The sequence below is a fragment of the Leptosomus discolor genome, chromosome 1 (assembly GCF_034619465.1).
Source record: "Leptosomus discolor isolate bLepDis1 chromosome 1, bLepDis1.hap2, whole genome shotgun sequence".
Lineage (NCBI taxonomy): Eukaryota > Metazoa > Chordata > Aves > Leptosomiformes > Leptosomidae > Leptosomus > Leptosomus discolor.
The window spans coordinates 12,907,985-12,929,669 of NC_141391.1; positions in this window are offsets into that span (position 1 = coordinate 12,907,985).

Genomic DNA, 21,685 nt, shown 5'->3' on the forward strand with positions numbered 1-21,685 from the left:
GATGTCTGTAAATCACATGTTGGGTACAGTGCCTGCAGCTTCTCATTTGGCCTCTCAGCCAGAAGCAGGAGCACGCCAAGGGCTCTGGTTCTCTGCGGTTCATGCTATATTCCTGTGGAAAATCAAAGGCTGGGTGGCACAGAGAGGTCTGCTAGTACCAGTGCTCAAGGAGAGACCTGCCAGCTCAGCACAGGGCCCTTTTTCTTGGTAATAGCAACTTTGCAGCATGCATTGAATCGCTGAGCACTTGTGCTGGTCTCAGCTGGAGCTGGCCCTCATATGGGCAGTCCCAAAAATGGAGGTTAGGGGATGGGGAGGTGGCCTGAATGTTGTCTTGGTCACAGGGGAAAGTGGGAGTATTGCAGCCGAGGAGTTTGGGAGATGGAAGGTGCAATAAATTTATAAGGAAATAAGTTGCACTACTTTTGCTGCTCAAAGAACAAGACATTTTGTGGATGGGTATATGCAGGAAACTATTAACATGTGCAACAATGAGCTGCAGTTGTTTTTCTGCTTAAAACATCTGTTGAATAAGATGCTGGATTCTGTTCAGCACTAATTCTCTTACAGATGTATTTTAATAACAAGATTTGTGTCTTAAATTCACTCTGCTTTGCTTGATCTGTGGTAGAAAACTACTGCTACCTTGGAACTCATCCTGCTGACATTTTTTTTGTACTGTTTTAACAAGATCTTATAAACATCTCCATGTATTTCCTTAAAAATAGGTGGTAACGAAACCACAAGGAGAGTAAATACCTGGAAATGAAAGACAATTCTTTCTCATCTTATTTACACAGCACTGCTATGGATTTCACATGGCAAAGAGGTGTGAGCAGGTGTTTATATAGATGGTGGGTTGAGTTTCCACCAAAATGTTTATATTGCAAGTATTAGAATGATTATAATTCAAGGATTATATTGCGTTAAAGGATTTATAGTCCTGGGCAGACATTTCTTTTAATTGCTTTAAATTTAAAGTCAGTGCGTGAATTTTCAAATAAATAAACGAATCGGAGTTTGTCCAGGATTTAATGTGTCCTCCAAACTGTGGTGGAAGTTAACATTTCGGGGTGCTGCTCTGTCGCCGTTCTTCATCGCGTTTCTTGCTTCTAACGTCGCCACCTAGTGATAAAAGGCATGGAGAAAACCTTGTAGTGCTACTGTAGTACAGGAGACAGCAACAAGGTAATTACAGTGAATATATTGTATGTAACTGAAGAAATTTTTTGTACTTAAGTGACATGAGTTTCAGTTCTGAATACTTGCTTCTGAAGGACAGCTAAGAAGTTTTTCTTATGCACAATGCTGAAAGATCTTGTCTTGCTTTTTCTGATGATTTTTCAGGTGAGTCGCAGTCCCAGGGGGATCTGCAGAGTGGGGTCATGTTGTGTCCTCAGATTTGAGAAGACTTCCAATGAAGAGACACAAGTTTTCCAAACAGGCCAATTTTCCTCAAAGCTCCTCTCTAAATTCCTTAGAAGGTTCCCTACACACCAAGCAAACTCATCCGGCCCATAAAAAACAAATGCAGTTGATTTTCATGTGTTCCATAGCCTTTTTTCTGGGCTTGTGGAATCACTATGCCATGTGATGTCTGTAGGAGCTCCTCAGTACTGAGTTTTCTATTTTACTGGTGTATCCCAGTCCCCTATGATTTTCGATAATAGAACTAATATATTGGAAACTTGAATTTGTTTTAAGTGGCAGCCCCCACTGGACACTTCTGTTGCCAGCTATGTTCATTGCTGAGTATTTGCTGTGCTGCTTTCCAGCTGATCTGTTAGTTGTCTGTCTGTTGCCACCTTCACATTGCAGTTTCTCTGAAGCTTGAGCTCTTCTGGGGTTCGGTGATGTACAGGATTATATGGACATCCCTTGCATAAAACGGTCCCTTCCTGCTTGGGGTATTCTCCTATCCCTAAGGTAAGCGATGGGAACCTCTGAGCCCACATTTCCCAGGGACAGTTTCCTGCAGCAGTGCAGCATTTGCAAACCCTCTCTGACTCCCAGGCAAACTGAGCATTAGGCTGGCTCATGCCCAAATAATAGTGCTGGAATTTAACCCAGCGGAAAAAAAGGTAAAAAAACCCCAACCAAACAAACAAAAAAAAAAACAAAAGGAAAGAAAGAAAGAAGTTTTTTTAAATTTTTTAAAGAGGAACGTGCCCAGACTTACGAGGAGATTAGGCCTGTCTGGAACTGGCACAGCCACCAAAGTGGCCCTCGCTCTCTGGCAGATAGCAATAGCTCAACAGCAGGAATGGCAAAACACCTCTGAGCTTGACAACAAGAGCTTTAGCCAAGGGAACCCACGACAATGAGCTCTAATGCTTTTGAAATAAATTTTCATCCAGCACAAAGAGTTTCAGGGTTGCAGTTCGTAGAAGGGACTGTTCTTTTTACTGTTCATCAGCTTACGTCAGTGGGGGTTCCCTGTCCCTTTACCTAACATACTGCTCAGCCCATTTGTGTCATGTATTAGGCATAAATTAACCAGATAATAACGGCTTCATCACCAGAAAGAGCTCCAAGAACTCATAGGGAGGTCCCCAAGCCAGACTATGCCCGGAGTGTAGAAACTGAATCCAGGGTCATCTTCCTTTCTTTCATTCTTTTGTTCTTTCTCACTGTCTTTGTTGAACTCAACCTCCTACAGGGTACACAAAGAGAATATTATGGGAGACTCGTTAACTTGCATTTCTCTGCCTCCTATTCCTCATAAATAGAAGACCATTTACCTAATTTTAGGGAGAATCCCTGCCAATGATAAACCTGTCCAGAAGCCCTGTTAGCTGCTGACCAACTCTGACATGATCTTGTCATTTTTTTGCTATCACTCTGTAGGCGGTAGCAACAGAGAAATTGACCTTAGTAGTTATAATTTCTGAGGTGAAGATATTTGAAGATTCTATTTCAGTGCATATTTTAAAGAATATACATCTCCATTTAGAAGAAAACGTTTTCCAAAGATTGGAAAGTTTTCTAGATCATAGGGTTTTCAAACTAATTCTAACCGTCTGTTTGGTTTTTGTTTTTTTTTTTTTTTGCATACTTTTGTTAATAGTACAACTTTTCTCAGAGACTGGAATTCCTTTTTGCGCAGAAGCCTTTTTAAGGAATTAAATGGGGTTTATGAGATCCTTAATCCTGATTCTGGCTCTTTGTGCACACTTGAATTTCTTAGAAGGAGTGAATTTCAGACAAAAGAGACCAATGGAGTTAATATTTAATCTCTTTTTGAAACCCTGAGAGCTTTCTGGTCTCATGAAATTCTGAAATCATGTTCCATATACAAAGGTTTTCTTTCTGTGTCTTGTAGACTGGATGACAATTACTAGATGACTTTCATGTTTATGTTGTCTGCAATGCCTTTGTCAGTTCTTGTTGTTCCTGCTATTTAAAAGTCCTAATAAATAAAATATGTAGTTTACTTTGCCATTTGTGTGTGTAAGTTAAAATCTTTTATCTTCAGTGCCTTAAGTATATACATTCTAATAGTAGGAGAGTACAAGGCTGAATATAGTTAAGGTTCATTATCACCATTTGAAGATCATGTGTATTTTGCTCCAGTTCCACACCAGTAAAACACAGTTTATTCTGTTTTTGCTGCCATAATATTTCAGAAATACCCTGGTCTTTCACAATCATGTGGACTATGAAATTACACCCTTCTTTGTTGAAGTATGAGACTGAGGAGGTAATAGGATTTGATGTTTATCTGGTGTTGGTATAAGATCGAGGCATTCCTACCCAATGCTGGAAGGGTCCTGTTTGAATGATGTTAAGGCTTAGATAGCGTTGGCCATAACTTGACCATATTGATGTGCTAAGTTTTGAGCAAGAGCAATTTGAGGGGTAACTTAGTAGTATCCACAAGAACTGTGTAATGGTCAGGATTTTTGTGCAATGAGTGGTATTTTATCCTACTTTCAGAGTTTTTCACCTTCATTTTGATACTTCTTTAAGAATTTACTTTTAGCTTTTGGGTGGTTTCTTTTCTCGTTGTCACAAAGCACATATAATCGCTTGGCAGCAGTTCTCTAGCTGGAGTACAAACTTTTGCCAGGAAGAATGTGGTGAGTCATGATGTGTGACTGGAATAGCTGTGCTGTTAAAATTGCCAAGAGTAGATGGAGTTCCACCCATAAAACTGTGCTTAGCTACTCTAATATATTTGACCTGGGACAGCAGAAATGAGGAACATTTAGAATAAACTGTAGTGGCAAAAGCATTTATCTGCTGGTATGAACTGCATCTACACTAACTTTTTACCATGGTAATATACCAGAATCTCTATACTTGCAAAGCCTTTCAGCTGTAAGATTAGCCTTCATTTTTGGCCTGAGTTGATTAACAGCTATTAAAAGCCTTCTTTTATTTGTTTCCTTGCATTATTTAGATTGGATATTAGGAAAAATTTCTTTGCTGAAAGAGTGGTCAAACATTAGAACAGGCTGCCCAGGGTAGTGGTGGTGTCACCATCCCTAGAGGTGTTCAAAACCGGTGTAGATGTAGCGCTTGTAGACATGGTTTAGTGGGCATGGTAGTATTGGGTTGATGGTTGGACTTGATGATCTCAGAGGTCTTTTCCAACCTTAATGAATCTATGGTTCTATGTCAGAAAAAAAAATAATTAAACTATAATGAAGACAGTACCTGACTGGTTAACCTAAGCTGCATCTACTACAAAGAGAATACCAATGTATACGCAAATAAACTGTCACCCCTACAAATGATTTCTTGTTCTGCCATTTATTTCTTATTTAATCGAGGACATGGAGGTGGGTTAATCCTGTTTGTAAGGAGGTGACAATTTACATATTATAGCTGTAAAAGTTAGAAATCTATTAAATTAATTTGCATAACAGCAAGGTCAGAATAAAGGATTGTTTCATCCCATCTTCTCCGAGATTTACTATTTGAAAAGTAGTAAAGCACCCTTTGTTTGAAGGGTCCTTGTCACAAAGAAGAGATACAGATATCAGGACAGTTGCAGACAGATTATGAGTTTTGGGTCTTAACCTGTTGCCAGTGGAGCCAACAACAAATGTTCAACTGACTTCAACCCCACAGACTCATACCCTGAAAGATCAACTTGAGAAAAAGAGGTGCATGAAAAGACGTGTAAGAGAAAAAGAGAAAGCAGGTTTGCCTGGTTATATATAAAATACTTTAAAACGTAATTTTAATTCTACAGTTACAGATTTGGACTAGATGAAAAAAGAATATCATATGGAGAGTTCTTTCATTGTTAAAGTAATTAAAATAGAAGATGGATTTTTCACTTCAGGTATTCAACTCTGAAATCCTTAATTTTTTCTCATTACTGTGAAATTTGCACACCTGCTCTTGTTCAATATTTTCCCATCTGCTGACCCATTCAAGAACTGGCCTGTTGTACAGCAATGCTGAATTTAGGGGGCATATTTTTAGTCTTTAAAATCTGGGAATATTTCAGCATAATTTAGAATATATGGACAAAAGAATAGTATTAATGATACGTATTACGTATCAGAAGTACCCAAAAGCAAATTGTAGACAAGACAGACACAAATACTGGTACCTGATAAGTAATCAAAGTTTACGTTCTTAAGCAAAAGTTCTTTGTAAGTACAATAACTTCTTATTTTCTTAACAAAATATGTTCACTCAATGTCCTTCGTATAGATGCAGTCTTTGCAGAGACCAGATGGAGCAGTGTTTTTTTTTTTCTCCTAACTCTGTATTTAAAGTTTCCCATCCCTTCTACTCTATGCTTGTTCCTTCCCTCCAGAAATAGCCTTTCAGTTCACACGAGACCAGCTACATGATATTGAGGTTGGGATGTGGGCTCTGGTAAGCCAAATGGAAAACCGAGATGAAAGTGTGTTACACTCCTGTCTTGAAATTCTACCTTGAAATTATCAAAAGCACACGACAGCAGGTACAGGCCAGTACAGGATCTCAGCTGCTGAGGTAATTTACTTCCTTGTAGATCATCTAGATCAGAAGTATCCTAACCTCTACCGCCTTTCCCCACACTCCCAAACAGTACTCAGTGCAGAAAACCAGCATTTTCAGGAAGGTAGAATAGGCCTGAAAAACAAATGCCACTTACTAAGTAAGCAATCAGAGGCTGAATTGTCCCTGAACACTGCAAATGATGAAATAATTTGGTCATGTGAAAGGCCTCAAAGACCTGTGCCCTTAGAGGTCTGGGCTAGATTTTTATCTTACATTTCTTAGACTAATGTAGTTTTTCTAAGTTCCTTTCCCATGACTTTTCTATTTCTGATGTTATCTAAGCATATGTGGCATATTTTCCCATTCAGATATAGGGTACATAGTTCATTAACTGGTGTCTTATATTTTAGCTACACAAGATGCTTAAAGAATTGCCACGGCTACTTTTTAAGCACATGAGGATATTGTGGGAGGGAAAGAAAGTTCTTGGTGGAGCGTGTTGGGAAAGTTGCTTTTATTAGATATGGATGTTTGCCAGTAACTTGAGTTTAAAACTAGTGCTGACTGTAATTTTCATTTGTTGAAAGGCTCCTGCATCCCCTCCCCCATTTTTGGGGTGTAATTTGCCTTAGTAAAAAAAACTTATTAAAAAATCTGATTATTACTTCTTATAAATCTCTGTAAAAGATTTAAACAAGTTTCTTCTGTCTGAAGAGAAATCTTTCTGTCCCACAAGTTGAAAAAATAGCTATATAACCAATGCATGAAATGAAAAATTTCCTTAAGATTTCAATGATTGCTCATAGTAAACACTTAGGAATTTCTTCCATTTGAATATAATGATATCATGCAATGACATGGATTTTTGACCACATAAGGTGCCTCCTTCAATAGCAGGGCATACCATATTTTGAGATGATACTTTTCTTACAGTATTAATTTTTGGCTCCATTAAACTTAAGCACATCACATTCAAAGTTGGTAAATGGTGGTTAAATTATGTGTTAAATTCCAAGCATCCCACTTACAAAGTGCTTAATATTGTTTGTAAACAGAAGAGCAGGGCAAAACAGAACACTAGAATGTAGTCGTATGATTGCTGGGTCTCTGTTTTGCCCATGTGCTAGTATAACTCAAACCACAATGACTTCATGTTAACTACTTGCAGGGGAGGCACAGAAGGTGTGTTTCAGTTTCAGCTCGCTGTTACTGTCCTGAGTATTCACTACTTGTATTAGAGAAGCACCTACCAGTTCACATATAGTCCTGCAGCGTTAGTTGATTATTGTGAAAAGAGGGTCTCTGTTCTTTAGAACGTACAATTTAAGAATGAAGTAAGAGATAGAGTGGATAAAGGATACTAAAAGTGGAGGGACACAGCCAGTTATTTATGATTGCAATGATAAGCAGAGGTCACAGAACTACAGTTTTGTAAACACTGTGAATCGAATCTCAGAGAACTTTGGAATTTGATTGGTTTTTTGGCTGAAAACAACGTTTTTGTAGCCTTAAGTTATTAAATCATTCCCTTCTCCCTCTGACAGTGCCAGACAAGTAGGAAACATGGGCAGTTATCTCAGAATTTTAGCTGGGGAGCTAAACGAAGTAAAAGGAGTTGAAAGAAGCTCCTAAAAATTTAATACATACAGGAGAAAACTGCTGTGCTTATAAAGAACATTTCATGGAAAATAAGCTTGCTTCACATGTGCATTCAGGCCATAGGTGGCCACTTACTCCACTTGAACATGATTAAATGACGAGTGCTGATAATATTTCCTGCAGCTGCAGTGATTTACGCTCTAAACTGGCTATATTTTCTGCCCCGCTTTAGATCCCTAGATTATTTTGCTTAGTCAAAATTGACAGCACTGTTTTAGTCAAGGCTATATTTAGGCAAACAGCAAAATTCCACATAGCACCCATCTCTAGATCTGCAGTTGATCTTGTACCTGATTATTGTGTTAGCATTCATTTAGGTGGTGTTCGTTGGTAGGACTGGCATCTGCTTTTGTTCCTGCTTCTTACAGCTGAGTGGGCAACGAAGGAAGAAGCTTTTTGGTAGGTTCATGAGTTCTGCCTATGACCACCCATCTCTCCCATCCCTGATACTGTATAACCCCAGAGCTAGTGATTTCCAAGCCTGTTACTCTTCTTTGTTTCTCATCTCCCACAAAATACTTTGTGGCATTTCGGGTCTTATGGCTCCAAGTTTGGGAGCAGATGTAATGGACATACTTGGTACCTAGGTAATAACAACAAAGATGGTCATGAGTCTGTTCAGATATGCTGAGAGGATTGTTTTCTGCTCATGCTTCATTACAGAATAGCTCACATTGCAAATGCTTCCACCTCAAGATCTGTAAATCAGTAGTGTAGGAAGAATAACAATTTCCTTTTTTTCTTTCTGTGGAGATGAATTAAACATACTGCAAACATTGTTCCACATGAACTCTCACATAATTTTTTTCTTAACATGCTATTAATTCCAGAGATGTGAAACCCAGGAATCCATTTTGAAACAACTAAACAGTGTTTCAAAAAACTGTACATTCACTGTTTTTAACTTCTGAAAAATGAGGGGTTAAGGTCATTAACCAGCATTAAAGACACATTTAGGGACTTGATTTCCCACTGAAATCCTTGTGTATCTGCCCCTGAGTCCTCTGTAGGTATTTTGCTGTCATTAATTTCAGTAAAAATTATATGCTTTAATGCTTTTGAGATTCTGAGCGTAGATTCCTATTGGTTTTTCTACATATTTTGGGGTGGAAAGAAGCCTCTCTTCCAGTGTGAGTGCAAATGGAACTGAACAGCAGAAATCGTGGCATGGTAACCCACCCCAGACTAAGCGAGTGGTAATTTGGGGAGTCTTTGCAAGGTGAGGAAACCAGGAGAGCAGTAGGATCACATTGACCAATGGTGGTGGTGGTAGAAGCAGGAATGACGGATATTTCATAGCGATACAGCATAGCAAGATTGTTGTGGGGTGCAGGGTTTCTAGCATGCTCTGGGTATTGCACAGCAGAGGTTGCAGGCTCTGGTCCCTAAACCAGGGTGCAAAAAGAAGCCATTGAGGGGGAAAGAGAGGAAATGTCCTGGAGAATGATAAGGAAAGAAAACACAGTTGGTTCCCCTGCACATTTCTCTATGACTAGGGGTGCACGATTGAGGGTGGGGGACAGTACGGCTTGGCTCAAAAGCAAAGTTGCAAAATAGATGGGTCCCATTGCTGGTAAACACCTGGCCCGTTGTCTGGGGCCAGAAGCTCCCGTGATCATCAAAGTTTAGGACTGTGTCCTCCTCCCCTCTGACAGTGGTTCAGAGGCACCTGGCAGGTCTTCTCTTAGGCTGCTTCTGCTGTGTCAACAGACAGAGAACAGCTGACCCGGAACAAGCCCTTTTCCTAACAGCTAACATAAAGTATTTTTATCTTTCACAATGTATGCAGTTTTATTGCTTTCTTGTTAGAATGTGGTTCTAGAGAAATAACTTGAAGAGAGTTTTTAGCATGGGAAGTTACATTTTATAACAGAAGTCTTTTAAAATAGGCATTTAAAGCAGGTTTTTAAAAGTGATTTTTGAGGAAAGGAGAAAGAACTGTTACTATGGGATAATGTAATGATAACTCTTCCTCATTAGTTGACAGGTGCTGGTTTATCTTTGTTGTCCTTTCTGTAGATTATGTAACACTGATTATATTTTGGGACAGAGCTGGATTTCTGGATTTATCCAAATATCGTCTCAGGAAATTGCTGTCTTCTTTGGTTTGCTCTTCTACTCTGATTTGATGAAAAGGCAGTAGTTACTAAAGAAGTGTAGTGCTTTGGGAACTATTTAATAAATGGGTTTATCAATAAAGAGATATTTTTTCTCCAAAACTTTTCATAGAAACGGGTTAGTTGAAATTACCTCCTGAACTTAAAACTTAAAAAAATCTGATTGAACTTGCTCAAAGCATTTTTCAAAATCACCAAGATATTAAAGTTTTCAAAATTGAGAAATCTCTGTCTTGTTTCAAAATAATTTTGATTGAAACTATAGGTTATTGACAACATATTACAAAATTCATTAGAAATCACACATTCAAACTACCCAGATAAAATGGTTTGTACTTTGCATCAGCCCATGCCATTTTGATTAACCTTTTTGTTCAGATTCAAGGGGGTTTGTAATATTTTTTAGGTTTTGCCTGTTCCTCAGAATTTGGAATAAGATTTATTTACAAAAAGTTTCAAAGCTTCTCTCATTAAGTGGAACAATTCCCACTGGTCCTATTAAAATGAAACAACACTGAAAAGAAACGAATAAAAACGTCTGATTGTTTGTCTGTAAACTTACAACCTTGCTAGGTATGAGTTAGAGAGAGAGAGATGGAGAAGGGGAAGGAGAGAAAAAATGACCATATGTGTACTCGTAATCTGATGCAATATAAGATAAATTAATTTAAACTGTATGGTAGCTTTGCTTTGTAGCAGATCAAAGAAACAGAGAATGGGCCCAAAACCCAGAACTGTAGCTCACAAAAGACTGCTGAATTTGCAGAATAACCTGGGTTTTTATTAGCCCAGGATCCAAAAAGCCGGTTGTGCTTATGCTTTGCCCTGAAGGGATCCGCTTGCTTGAATTAGCAAGCTCCCCAGGTAGGGACTCTTGCTTTATTTAATGGATTGACCCTTTCTGGTTCTGGTGCAGTGCTGAAACAAAGTAATTGGAAAACAGACTCAGAGTCATCAAGTGTGAAAGACACTTACTCAGAAAAGCCAGATAGGGCCATCAGTCTGACTCCTGTCCAAAGCCTGAAGTGGATAGAAAGGCTCCCACAGACCGCAGTGCATTTGCAGTGCGTGGCTCATGCTATGAGCCAAAATTGTGATACATTTGTGTTTCCTTTAGGCTTCTTCTCTTTGTTTGGTTTGTTTTTTTTTTTTTTTTTTTTTGCTACTCCTGAGTGCCACGACTTCTAGTAATTATTTGACTCTACTGTACAACACATCCTATTTCAAGATGACTTTTTTTTTTTTTTTTTTTTTTTTTTTTTTTAGGTCCTTGGGAGTGTGTTCCTTGACTGAATTCTGTTTGCACTCTGAGTTGTACTTACGTTGCAAAATGCCTTTCTCTCTTTAGCGTTTACAGAGAACTTTGTGCATGTATTTTTACATTAAACCTTTAATACACTGTCATGGGCAGCTCTGTCCCAGCTGCAGAGAAGCAAAGCACTTAAGTACTGCACAAATCCTGCTGACTTCTCAAGCCGGAAAGAAACTTGTTTAAAAGGTTTCCTGAACTTGAAGCACTGTGGGAAAACTGCTGAGGGAGGAAGAGAGGAGAAACTGCAAGCCCTGGAGTAAAGGTGTGCTTGTCATTTTATAGCACAAAGTTTGCCCAGTAGATGGCATCTGAACCCCACACACTGTAAACTCCACTGAATTTTAATGTATCTCAATTTTCCCTGCTCAAGTGATTTTTAGTTAACACATACCCTATGTTTTCATTAATACTGGTCAAATGAGGTTACTTTGACCTTGATTAATAAAATGTATAATAATTTTGGAAATATTTGGAGCCAGAGACCTGCCAACTGCCTTTTTTCCCCCCTCTCCCGGATTGCGCAGTAATCAATACAACAGCATCTAAATTGCAAATCACACAAAGCCTCTTGCATTGCACATCTCCCTCTTAGCCTCCCTTCCTACCTTCCCCCCCCCCCCCCCCCCCGTATAATTTAATCCATCCTGGAAATGATTTGCAGTTGTCAGTGCAGGGATGAGGAAACAAAAGCCAAACTTGCCCGTTCTTTTTAATTTTCAAGGAGAATAAGTAATGCAAATGTACAGAAAGTCGCTGCTGCCGCCCCACGCGGCGTTAATCAAAAGCCCACCGGGAGCAGCGCCTCTGCTCCGCCGCGGCCCCAGCCCAACCGCAGACTTTTACCCACCGCGTTTAAAACCACTTGTGAACCGGTGCCGAGGCGGGGGCGGGGCGGGATGGCGCCGCGCGCTGCCTGCAGGGGGTGCTGTTGCCCCGCGCTGCCTGTACAGCGCCGCGGCGACCGGCCGCCCGCCGCCCCCCGGACCCCCAGACCTGGACCGCCCAGTGCCCCAGCCCCCCCCGCAGCCCCGGACCTCCCAGTCCCCCAGTCCCTCCAGCTCCGGACCTCCCAATCCCTCATGACCCCCCGCCCCGGACTTCCCAGTCCCTCGTGTCCCCCCGCCCCGGACCTCCCAGGCCCCCCAGCCCCGGAGCCCTCGCAGCCCCCCATCCCCTCTGGCCTGGAGCGCCGCAGCCCCGGAGCCCCGGCCGGCAGCCGGCCTGCCTCATTGCACCGGGGCCGGGGCACTGCTGTGCCCCAGCGCACCGCAAATGGCAAGGCAGGCCTGAGACAGTGTGTCACAGAACCACGGAACGGTTTGGGTTGGAAGGGACCTCAAAGACCATCTAGTTCCAACCCCCCTGCCATGGGCAGGGACACCTTCCACCAGACCAGGTTGCTCCAAGCCCCATCCAGCCTGGCCTTGAGCACTGCCAGGGAGGGGGCAGCCACAGCTGCTCTGGGCAACCTGTGCCAGTGCCTCACCACCCTCACAGTAAAGAATTTCTTCGTAATATCTAATCTAAATCTCTTCTCTTTCAGTTTGAAACCGTTACTCCTCATCCTATCACTACCCTCCCCGATGAAGAGTCCCTCCCCACCTTTCCTGCAGGCCCCCTTTAAGCACTGGAAGGCCGCTATAAGGTCTCCCCGGAGCCTTCTCTTCTCCAGGCTGAACAACCCCAGCTCTCTCAGACTGTCCTCATAGGGCAGGTGCTCCTCTGGACCCACTGGAGCAGGCCCATGTCTTTCTTGTGCTGGGGGCCCCAGAGCTGGGGGCCCCTAGTCCTTAGAACCTTGAAGAGGAGCCCAGCAAAAGTCTGTTCCAATACTTCCCAGGGAAAAAAAAAAAACAAAACTAACAAACCAGCAGACTGCTTTGTAAACCAGCAGACTTTTTTTATAATTTTCCTTTTTTTTTTTTTTTGTTATTATACAAAATGTGATTTCTATATTGTGTGAGGGGGCAGCAATCCTCTTTTCCTTATAAAGTTTTCAATATGGTTTAATTTACTATGGGCATGCGTTTAATACAGAATTTCAATTATCCTGTAGGAAACAGCCACATCTTGGAAAGAGGTTAACTGTATTGTTGTTTTGCATGTTGAGTCTGTTGTGTTCTTCTATAAAAATCAAATATCCTCGTGGCTTAATGTTGAAATATGTACTTTAACGGTGCACCTAAAAACAAGATTTTCTATTACTGCTCCAGGATATGTATTCTGCAGTACTTCTGTGGTTGTGTCTTCTCTATGTTTCTGTTTGTTGCATATATTTAATGATAATTAACAGATCTGTGAAGCACTTGAATGCATTTTTAACTCCATGTATACGAGCAGCCCTGCTGAAGTCAACAATTCCATTCAAGCACTTTAGGTTAATCACGTACTTAAATGCTTGACTGTATCTTCAGTCACTACATTACAGTGCTTGCAGAGGAGCTGTGAAAAGTACTATGATTAAATACGAGTTAAGAGAGTCCAGGCTGAGATCAAGTCCTGTGCGTCTGGAACAAGCTAACACAGTGAGGGGTCCTGCTGGGCCCAGGATCCTGGATTAGGGGATCTGAACATGAGATCAATGCTGATCTCAGTAGTCTGTCTGGAGATTAATGGCACTGTCCTGCTGAAGGGGCTGTCACAGCATGTTGTAAATCTGCTGTCATGTCGTATATAGATACTAAAGAAGCTGCAAAATGCTTTAACAGAGCCTAGATGTACACTAATGTCCAACTTTCAGCATGGGATTCCCTGCTTACACACATTCCTTCCACAGCTTCAAATACCATCAGACTTTGTGTAAGCTGATCTGAGTATAAGTCAGCTGACATTGATTTAAAAGGATAATCTCTACAGAAGTATTGACCTTTGCATATGAAGGAGCTAAGAAGAACAGCAGGTAACTCACTGTGTGAAACCAGCTCCTGAGGCATTCACAGGCTTTGTATTGTCTAAACCTAACCCCTGCTGTGCACTGAGCCCACTCCGGATAAATGGCCACCACCTACATGACTGTTGTATCATCCGTTCTGCAAAGCAGTAGCCTGAATTTTGGCATTCATACGCTCAAATCTTGAGATGTCAGTATTAACCAAACTCGAGGGAAGGTGGAAAGGAAAAAAGTTAAAGTATTGATAAGGCAACACAATATGCAGGGAATAACAATGAGATTTACATATGGTTTTAAGCAGAATAGTAATGAATATTCTATGGAGGCAGACGTCTGGAAAAGAGCAGGAAGAATCTGCTTCCCCCTGATTTAGAGGTGGAAAGAACATGAAGGTCCTCAACTAAGTAGTTGGAGAAGTGAGTCATTGTAGGCTGAAGTCCCTCCTTGGTCACTTGAAGGTGTTATTTGGACCTTAGCAGTTTCAGTAATAACAGAAAATGTTTTTGTTATGTATGTAAGATAATGTCCGTTTCAATCTAGCTCAATCCAGTTAGATGGCTGTTCTGTGAAATGGAATCTCAATCAAACAGACTTAACCCATTATTTGGCTCAGTATTGGGGCCAGTTCTGTTTAATATCTTTATCGATGATCTGGATGAAGGGATTGAATGCTCCCTCAGTAAGTTTGCAGATGACACTAAATGAGGTGGGGTTGTTGATCTGCTCGAGGGTAGGAAGGTTCTGCAGAGGGATCTGGACACGCTGGATCGATGGGCTGAGGCCAATTGTATGACGTTCAACAAGGCCAAGTGCCAGGTCCCGCACTTGGGTCACAAGAACCCCACACAGTGTTACAGGCTTGGGGATGAGTGGCTGGAAAGCTGCCCGGCAGAAAAGGACCTGGGGGTGCTGGTCGACAGCCGGCTGAACATGAGCTGGCAGTGTGCCCAGGTGGCCAAGAAGGCCAACAGCATCCTGGCCTGTATCAGCAATAGAGTGGCCAGCAGGAGGTGGGAGGTGATCATGTCCCTGTACTTGGCACTGGTGAGGCTGCACCTCGAATCCTGTGTGCAGTTTTGGGCCCCTCACTACAAGAAAGACATTGAGGTGCTGGAGTGTGTCCAGAGAAGGGCAACGAAGCTGGTGAAGGGTCTGGAGAACAGGTCTGATGAGGAGCGGCTGAGGGAACTGGGGTTCTTTAGCCTGGAGAAGAGGAAGCTGAGGGGAGACCTGATTGCTCTCTGCAACTACCTGAAAGGAGGTTGTAGTGAGGTGGGGGTTGGTCTCTTCTCCCAAGTAACAAGTGATAGGATGAGGGGAAATGGCCTCAAGTTGCACTAGCGGGGGTTTAGATGGGACATTAGGAAAAATTTCTTCACTGAAAGTGTTATCAAACATTGGAACAGGCTGCGCAGGGAGTAGTGGTGGAGTCACCATCCCATGAGGTATTTAAAAGACATGTAGACGTGGCACTTAGGTACATGGTTTAGTGCTGGACTTGGCAGTGCTAGGTTAATGCTTGGACTTGATGATCTTAAAGGTATTTTGCAATCTAAATGATTCTATGATTCTGTGATTATATTGGATGCTCTTGAATTTAGTCAGAGGCAGGCATCTGGTAAGGAACAGTAAATTTGTTTTGTTATTGGAAAGCAATTTATTGCATATTGTTTTCTACTGTATTAAAGTTAGTTCATAATGTAAATTAGAAACACACCTGAAATATTTTACATTGTAGATAAACACTCAAAATGACAAAAAGGCTGAATAGCATTAATGATTATATATTTAGCAAAGTTATTGAGTACAGTCTTCTGATTCAAATTGGTAGCTTGGAACTTGCAAACATCACCTTCTGCTTCTGTTTTTGACCTAATATTCTGTTTAGAAAGCGTGATCAGGTTATTTTCTCTTTCACACAGCTGAAAAGCCAAGCCAAACTCCTAAGGGAGTTCATTTCAGTGATGTGTGAAGTGACTAGAGTTTGTTTTTTTTTTTTTTTTTCCTTAATTTCAGGGTAGTACGATATGTAAATTGGCCAGAATACTCTGGAGAGATTCTTCTGGGAGTTCTCCCAAAACCTGTGATGTCTCACACTTCTGTTTCCCTTCTGTCTTCAACTGCATGTGCAGCACAGTGCTACAGCCTCTCTCTCTCCCACTCTGACTGGTGATTTTTTCAATTTAAGTCCAAGCATCTACCCTGCAGAGGTCCTTTTTTTCTGAGCTGATCTGTACAGGCTCCCTTTCTAGTCGATGGAGACAAGAAAAAGGCATTTCTAGGGCATGAGTCACCTTATTGTAATATACACAACTAAAATCAGGTAGAATGGTTTTGATTTAACAGGAAACGTAAAGTGTTCCAGGTTAAAGGCATGGAGAATCAGGAAAAATAGGTTTTCAGTATTCTAGATTCCTTTCTTTCTGCAAAGGACATGCATTTGACTAGTTCTTCCTTACAGTTGTTGTGAAATATAATTTATTAATAACTGTGAGGTGTTTGGATAGTGGGATCACACTGGATGGGTAAGTACAGGGATATATGTAGGTGGCAAAAACATTCAGAATGAATCATGAGTCTGTACATCAAAAATAAGGTTCATTAATCTTGGAACTGAAATTAAAATAATGTGCTCAGTGAATATACAGTCTGATTTTAACAATGTCATTGCCACTCTGTGTTCTTTCCTTCAGGACAGGTAGGAAACCAAGACAGCCCATCTTCCTAAGCCATGGGTAACCAGGGAGAAAAAATGCTGCTCTGAGATCCCCAGATTTTCCATTGAGCACACTGTGCTGCCAGGGTTTAGCAAGACAGCATTCCCATGGTTTATTAGAAAAAAAACCCAACCCGTGTTTCCCTCACATCATTGAGGCATAAGATATAAAATATAGTCTTTTGGGGAAGATACATGACTAAGTGTCATGAGATCTGTGATCCCTTCCCACCTCTCCCTCCAGTCTCCACAGCTTACGTTTTCAGATAGGAGTGACTAGACTTAAGTACCTAAAGCTGTAGTCAGAGAACACAGACAAATCACTGTATTTATTTAGGACTGCTGAGTCACTGAAGCCGAGTTTGAAAATTAAGCCTGTAACTCATGAATGTTTGGAACTTGTTATGAAAACTGAAGGAAGGTACCTTACAAGTACCATGAATAATTATTATGGTGTGAGAAAAAAAGAATATTCTGAAAGGTCTGAGACATATTTGTTATTTTTTTTGGAAGTATAGAAAGGCATCAGTAATCACAAAATGCCTCTAAAATCTCCTTGAAGTGTTATAAAACCACAAAAAGACAGGTCAGCTAAACTTGGAGTGGTTCAGCCAATAAGATATGCAAAGTCTGACTTCCATCAGATTCAGGTTTATTACAGCCCCAGATAACTCATCCACTGAGAATCTCATTTTTCTGGCCCACCTGGTAAAGCTGCTGTATGTGGACCACAAAATGTCCCAGATCACATCTTAGTTGTTCTTAATGTGCATTTTGGCCAGCACAGGGGACTGTGCTAATTGGTTAAGTATGTTCTAGTGTCTGGCCACCAGCTGCCAGACACAACATTGCACAGTGCTGCTTAATGCTGTTTGTTACAATCAGTTAATTTGTCTGGATTATGAACTCTTCTGCCATCAGGAAGAGAAAAGCACTTTAAGGCTATTTCAATCCGTCTGCTCTGCCTTCCCCTGTCAAAAGTCTAATTTGCAATTAGGAATTTCAACAGCACTTTCATGTGCTCAGAAAGCAGTGGAGCAAAGCTTCCAGAGAGATTTATTTCCCATAAAAATAGAGGTATCAGCAATTCCCGAGAAGCCGGTCTTTATCAGAAGTTAGTAAATTGTTAGTATTGTTGTCGTTTATGGAGCTATAAATGTGCACAGAGCCGAGTTGTCTCATCCAGAGACCAGGGTGGTAACCGGTGCCTCACATGGCTGGTTCCTTTCTTAGGCTGAGCTCAGCGATGAGGTGGAGGCGGCTGCATGGGGGATCAGGAAAGAGCTCCCTGCGCTGAAACCCCAAGCTGGGGGTAGTCCTGTCCTCTATGATGCCCTAATAATGTGCTGGTTAGTGTAAAATAGGTGTGAAATCAGTCAAATCCTCCTTGCTTCCTATGGGACTGGCTGCCAGAGCTCTCCCTCTGCTCTTGTAGCTATGCCTTTGCTTTTTGAGTTATGATCCTTGCAGCTGAGCTTCCTAATTTATAAGAACTTAATTCATAAAGATGCTGAATTACCTCCTGGAAAAGTGTTGATTTTCTATCATTCCCATCTATGCCTTCTGAAACTGGCAATACCTTTGAAATTATGGCCTTTGTTTATTAGTTCTGCTGTTACTATTATTGGTACAATGCAAATTCCTTCCAAACGAGTGATCCGTATTTCTAACAATGCTGTTTTATAATTAAATCCTGGGGCCATGCTTTCTAAGGGATTTCAATCCAATGAGTGATTATTCATTAAGATAAGCTGTAAATAAAGACGACAAAGGATACTGCATGAACACAGAAGGTAGGAATTGTATTCTCACAGGTAAATGTCCTTGTAACCGTCCCTCTGTGAATTAGTTGCCTTGAGCCCTTTTATAGTCAATGGTGGGAAATGAACTATTCTAGGGTGCAATTCCTCTCAGCCTAAAGCAGACATCTAAAACAGATTGGGTAATTCGTGCCCTAAAAGTACCTATTTCAGTCCAGTGACTATAATGGGAGCCCAGGATGACTAGATCAAATGTAGATGTCTACACTGTAAATATCTAAAATGAAGTGAAATGAATCTTATGGTGAATATATTTTGGGGCAAAAAGCCAGCATATTTCTTCCCAGGTTACAGGGCAGCTACAAGGAAGTCCAGTTAAGCCCCAGATCCTATTAAGTGCAAACTTAAAGTATTCCCCCCATTTCTCTGGTGTCCTGGAGTCCTGGGGCTGACAGCAGAGAGGCTGGAAGGGCATGTCAGCAGCCACCAGTGTGCTCAGTTTTCTTCCTTAGGAGGGGTCTGATGGCTGGAGGTCTCTTCCTCCTCTGTGGTAGGGTCAGTTTGGGTTTATGTTTGTCTATTTTCTTAATACAGCCTGCATTACATGGGCTTTCTTTAGTTCTCAGTTATTCACTTTTCTGGTATCTTTGTTGTATCTAAACTGGTTTAGACAATTGCACGCCTGCAGTGACCACTGACTGACCATTGGGATTTGTGTTTACAGTCTGGGACCTCCAGCACCATCCTGTGTTTGCATTCTTGCAAACCATATTTTATTCTAGGATCACAGGTAATTTAGTCTACGCAGAAAATCACTACAAACAAGAGCTAACCCAAAGCGAACCTGACTCCTGGACATTTCCTACCCCAGTTAAATAAAACAAGTTAATTATCAGCTTAGGCCAGGACAAGCCCAAACAAATCCTGACACCTTTTGCTGTCAGGTCAATAAAAAGCATGTGGTCTTTTACTAGGAATGGCAAAAAAATCATATTTACTGGGTTACACCAAACACCATCCAGAAACTATTTGGCTGTGTTTGCACAGTGCTGTGCCTCATCTGTTCTGCTCCAGAAGTTGTGTAGCTGTGTTGACACTGCTGTGCTAATACAGCTGTACAACTGCTGAGCAGCGTTTAGCTTGCGTATGTCCAACTCAGCACACAGACAGAGCGAGCTTCCATCTGTCTTCGTCCGTCTTTACAGGCAGGTCCACAGCCTATCTGTCTTGTGAAAATGCAAGCAAGTAAGCAGACAAAGATTCTTGAAGTGTTTCTTACAGTGATGGCTTAATGTTTAGAAAAGCCATCTGAGTAATTCTAAATGCCTGGGTATTTGGAAACAGCTGAACATCCAATGTCAGGAGCACTGGCCACCTTGAAAGTGGTTTCAGCCATCTGGTAACTGAGGAACCACAGATCACTAGTCCATTAAAAAAATGGACTCAACTCAAATATATTTGTGCTTCCAGTTATTCATTAGCAAAAATCAAGGAACCATTAAAAAAAATTAGGTGCATGGCATGTTCTTTGCTAATTATAATTCCCAATGTCCTGGAATGATATTTTTAAAATGCAATTTTAGGATTGCTGTAATGACAAATTGAAATCTTTCTAATTGTTTAAATGACTCCCCACCACCAATCAGAACAGAATACATACTCTATTAAGTACTCAATTACGATATGTTTGAGTATTTCACAGTCCACTTAGTCATCTGATAGAGTTCCCTGAATGATCTCCCCCTCACATTTTTTCCTGTCTAGAAGATTGTTTTAAGAAATGCTTTAACACTAGAGCAGGTGATAAAATATTTCTGGTAATCCTTTAAGGTGAATTATAAGCTTCTGGGAAGAAGGGTTGACTTTCCTTTAAAGGACAAAATATAGCCAAATTCAACAACCATGGAGAAGTAGCAGCCACCTGGCAGTATACAGAGAGAGACACCTGCACTAAAGGGAGTGGTAGTTTCACTCCGATTTGCATTTGCGGGATTCAGTTGACTACATACATATCATATAGATGACTACATTTCAGCTGGTCACCTAGGTTCTCTTTCAGGTTAATGTAAACAAATGGTGGCTTCTAGGGTTAGAGTCATCATGCTGTGAAAAGGGCTTCTTCAAAAACAAACCAGGCAAGTTGTGCTCCACATGTTCCCTTTTTTCTCTTCACTATCACGGGAGGCTCTGATGGCTAGCTTAGATGTAGATGTCCATTTTATTGACATCTCAAGTTAGACTAGATAAATCCTATATACATATTGAAGGCACTGTCTCATAACTAGAGTTTCTGGTGATGAATATGGACTCTTACAAAGTGCTGAACAGGTATGACACTTGAAGCTGTGGTGTACAGCTTCACTTTAAAAGATTAAATTAGGTAAAATCACCACAGACACATGGTGCAAACACAGAATGGATGCAAGCTCATCCTGCCAATTCAAATGTAATGCCTTTTCCTTCTGAAGGGATGACTTTGTGCCAGTGGATGCTATTCCAGAGCAGAAACAGTCTCATGTCATTCTCCTCTTATAGTGGACTGGGTATTGACTATCCTTTCCAAGTGGCAAGGAGCTGGTATAAGTTCCATATCATTTTTTTCTAACATGACAGAAATTCAATCATGTGCTCTGGTCTGACCCAGATCAAATTTTTACTGTTCGGTAATGGACATATCAGGTATCAATGAAGGTGGAACCAAGGGCGTGCTGTAAGGGCTTTTATTCCCGAGCAATGACATACTGCCATCTGGCTCGTCTCCTGACTGATCTGTGCTGGCAGACCCCATTTTGAAAAGTGAATAAACCTTATCAGGCACAGACATATTTCTGTTCATTGATTGTAGTTACCTGCTTTACTCTCTCATTTGTGCTGTCTGACATGTCTTTCACCCCAAGGAGAGCTCATTTCAGATGATACGAGAAGAATGGGGCTAACATGTGCTGGCATCTTCCAGCGCTGATGCTGGTTCCATAACAAGCTTCATACTCTGAGATGGCTGCTAGTTTGAAAGCTTTATTGTCCTGATAAATGTTTCTAGCTCATGTTAAATGGGCTGTGAGCTTGATCCAGATGGCTTGCTGGATACAGCTTTGAGGTCAAATGCTGCTGACACTTGAGCCAGTAATGTGCATGAGCTACAGCATCTGGGACGAAAACCATAATTCTTTTGTTGATCAAACCAGGCCTGCGTTAGCTGGTGGTGGCTTTGCAGCATGAATTTCTTGCTTGATATATGCACTAACCAAAAGAGAACTACTTCTGTATAAAATCTTGAGACAACTG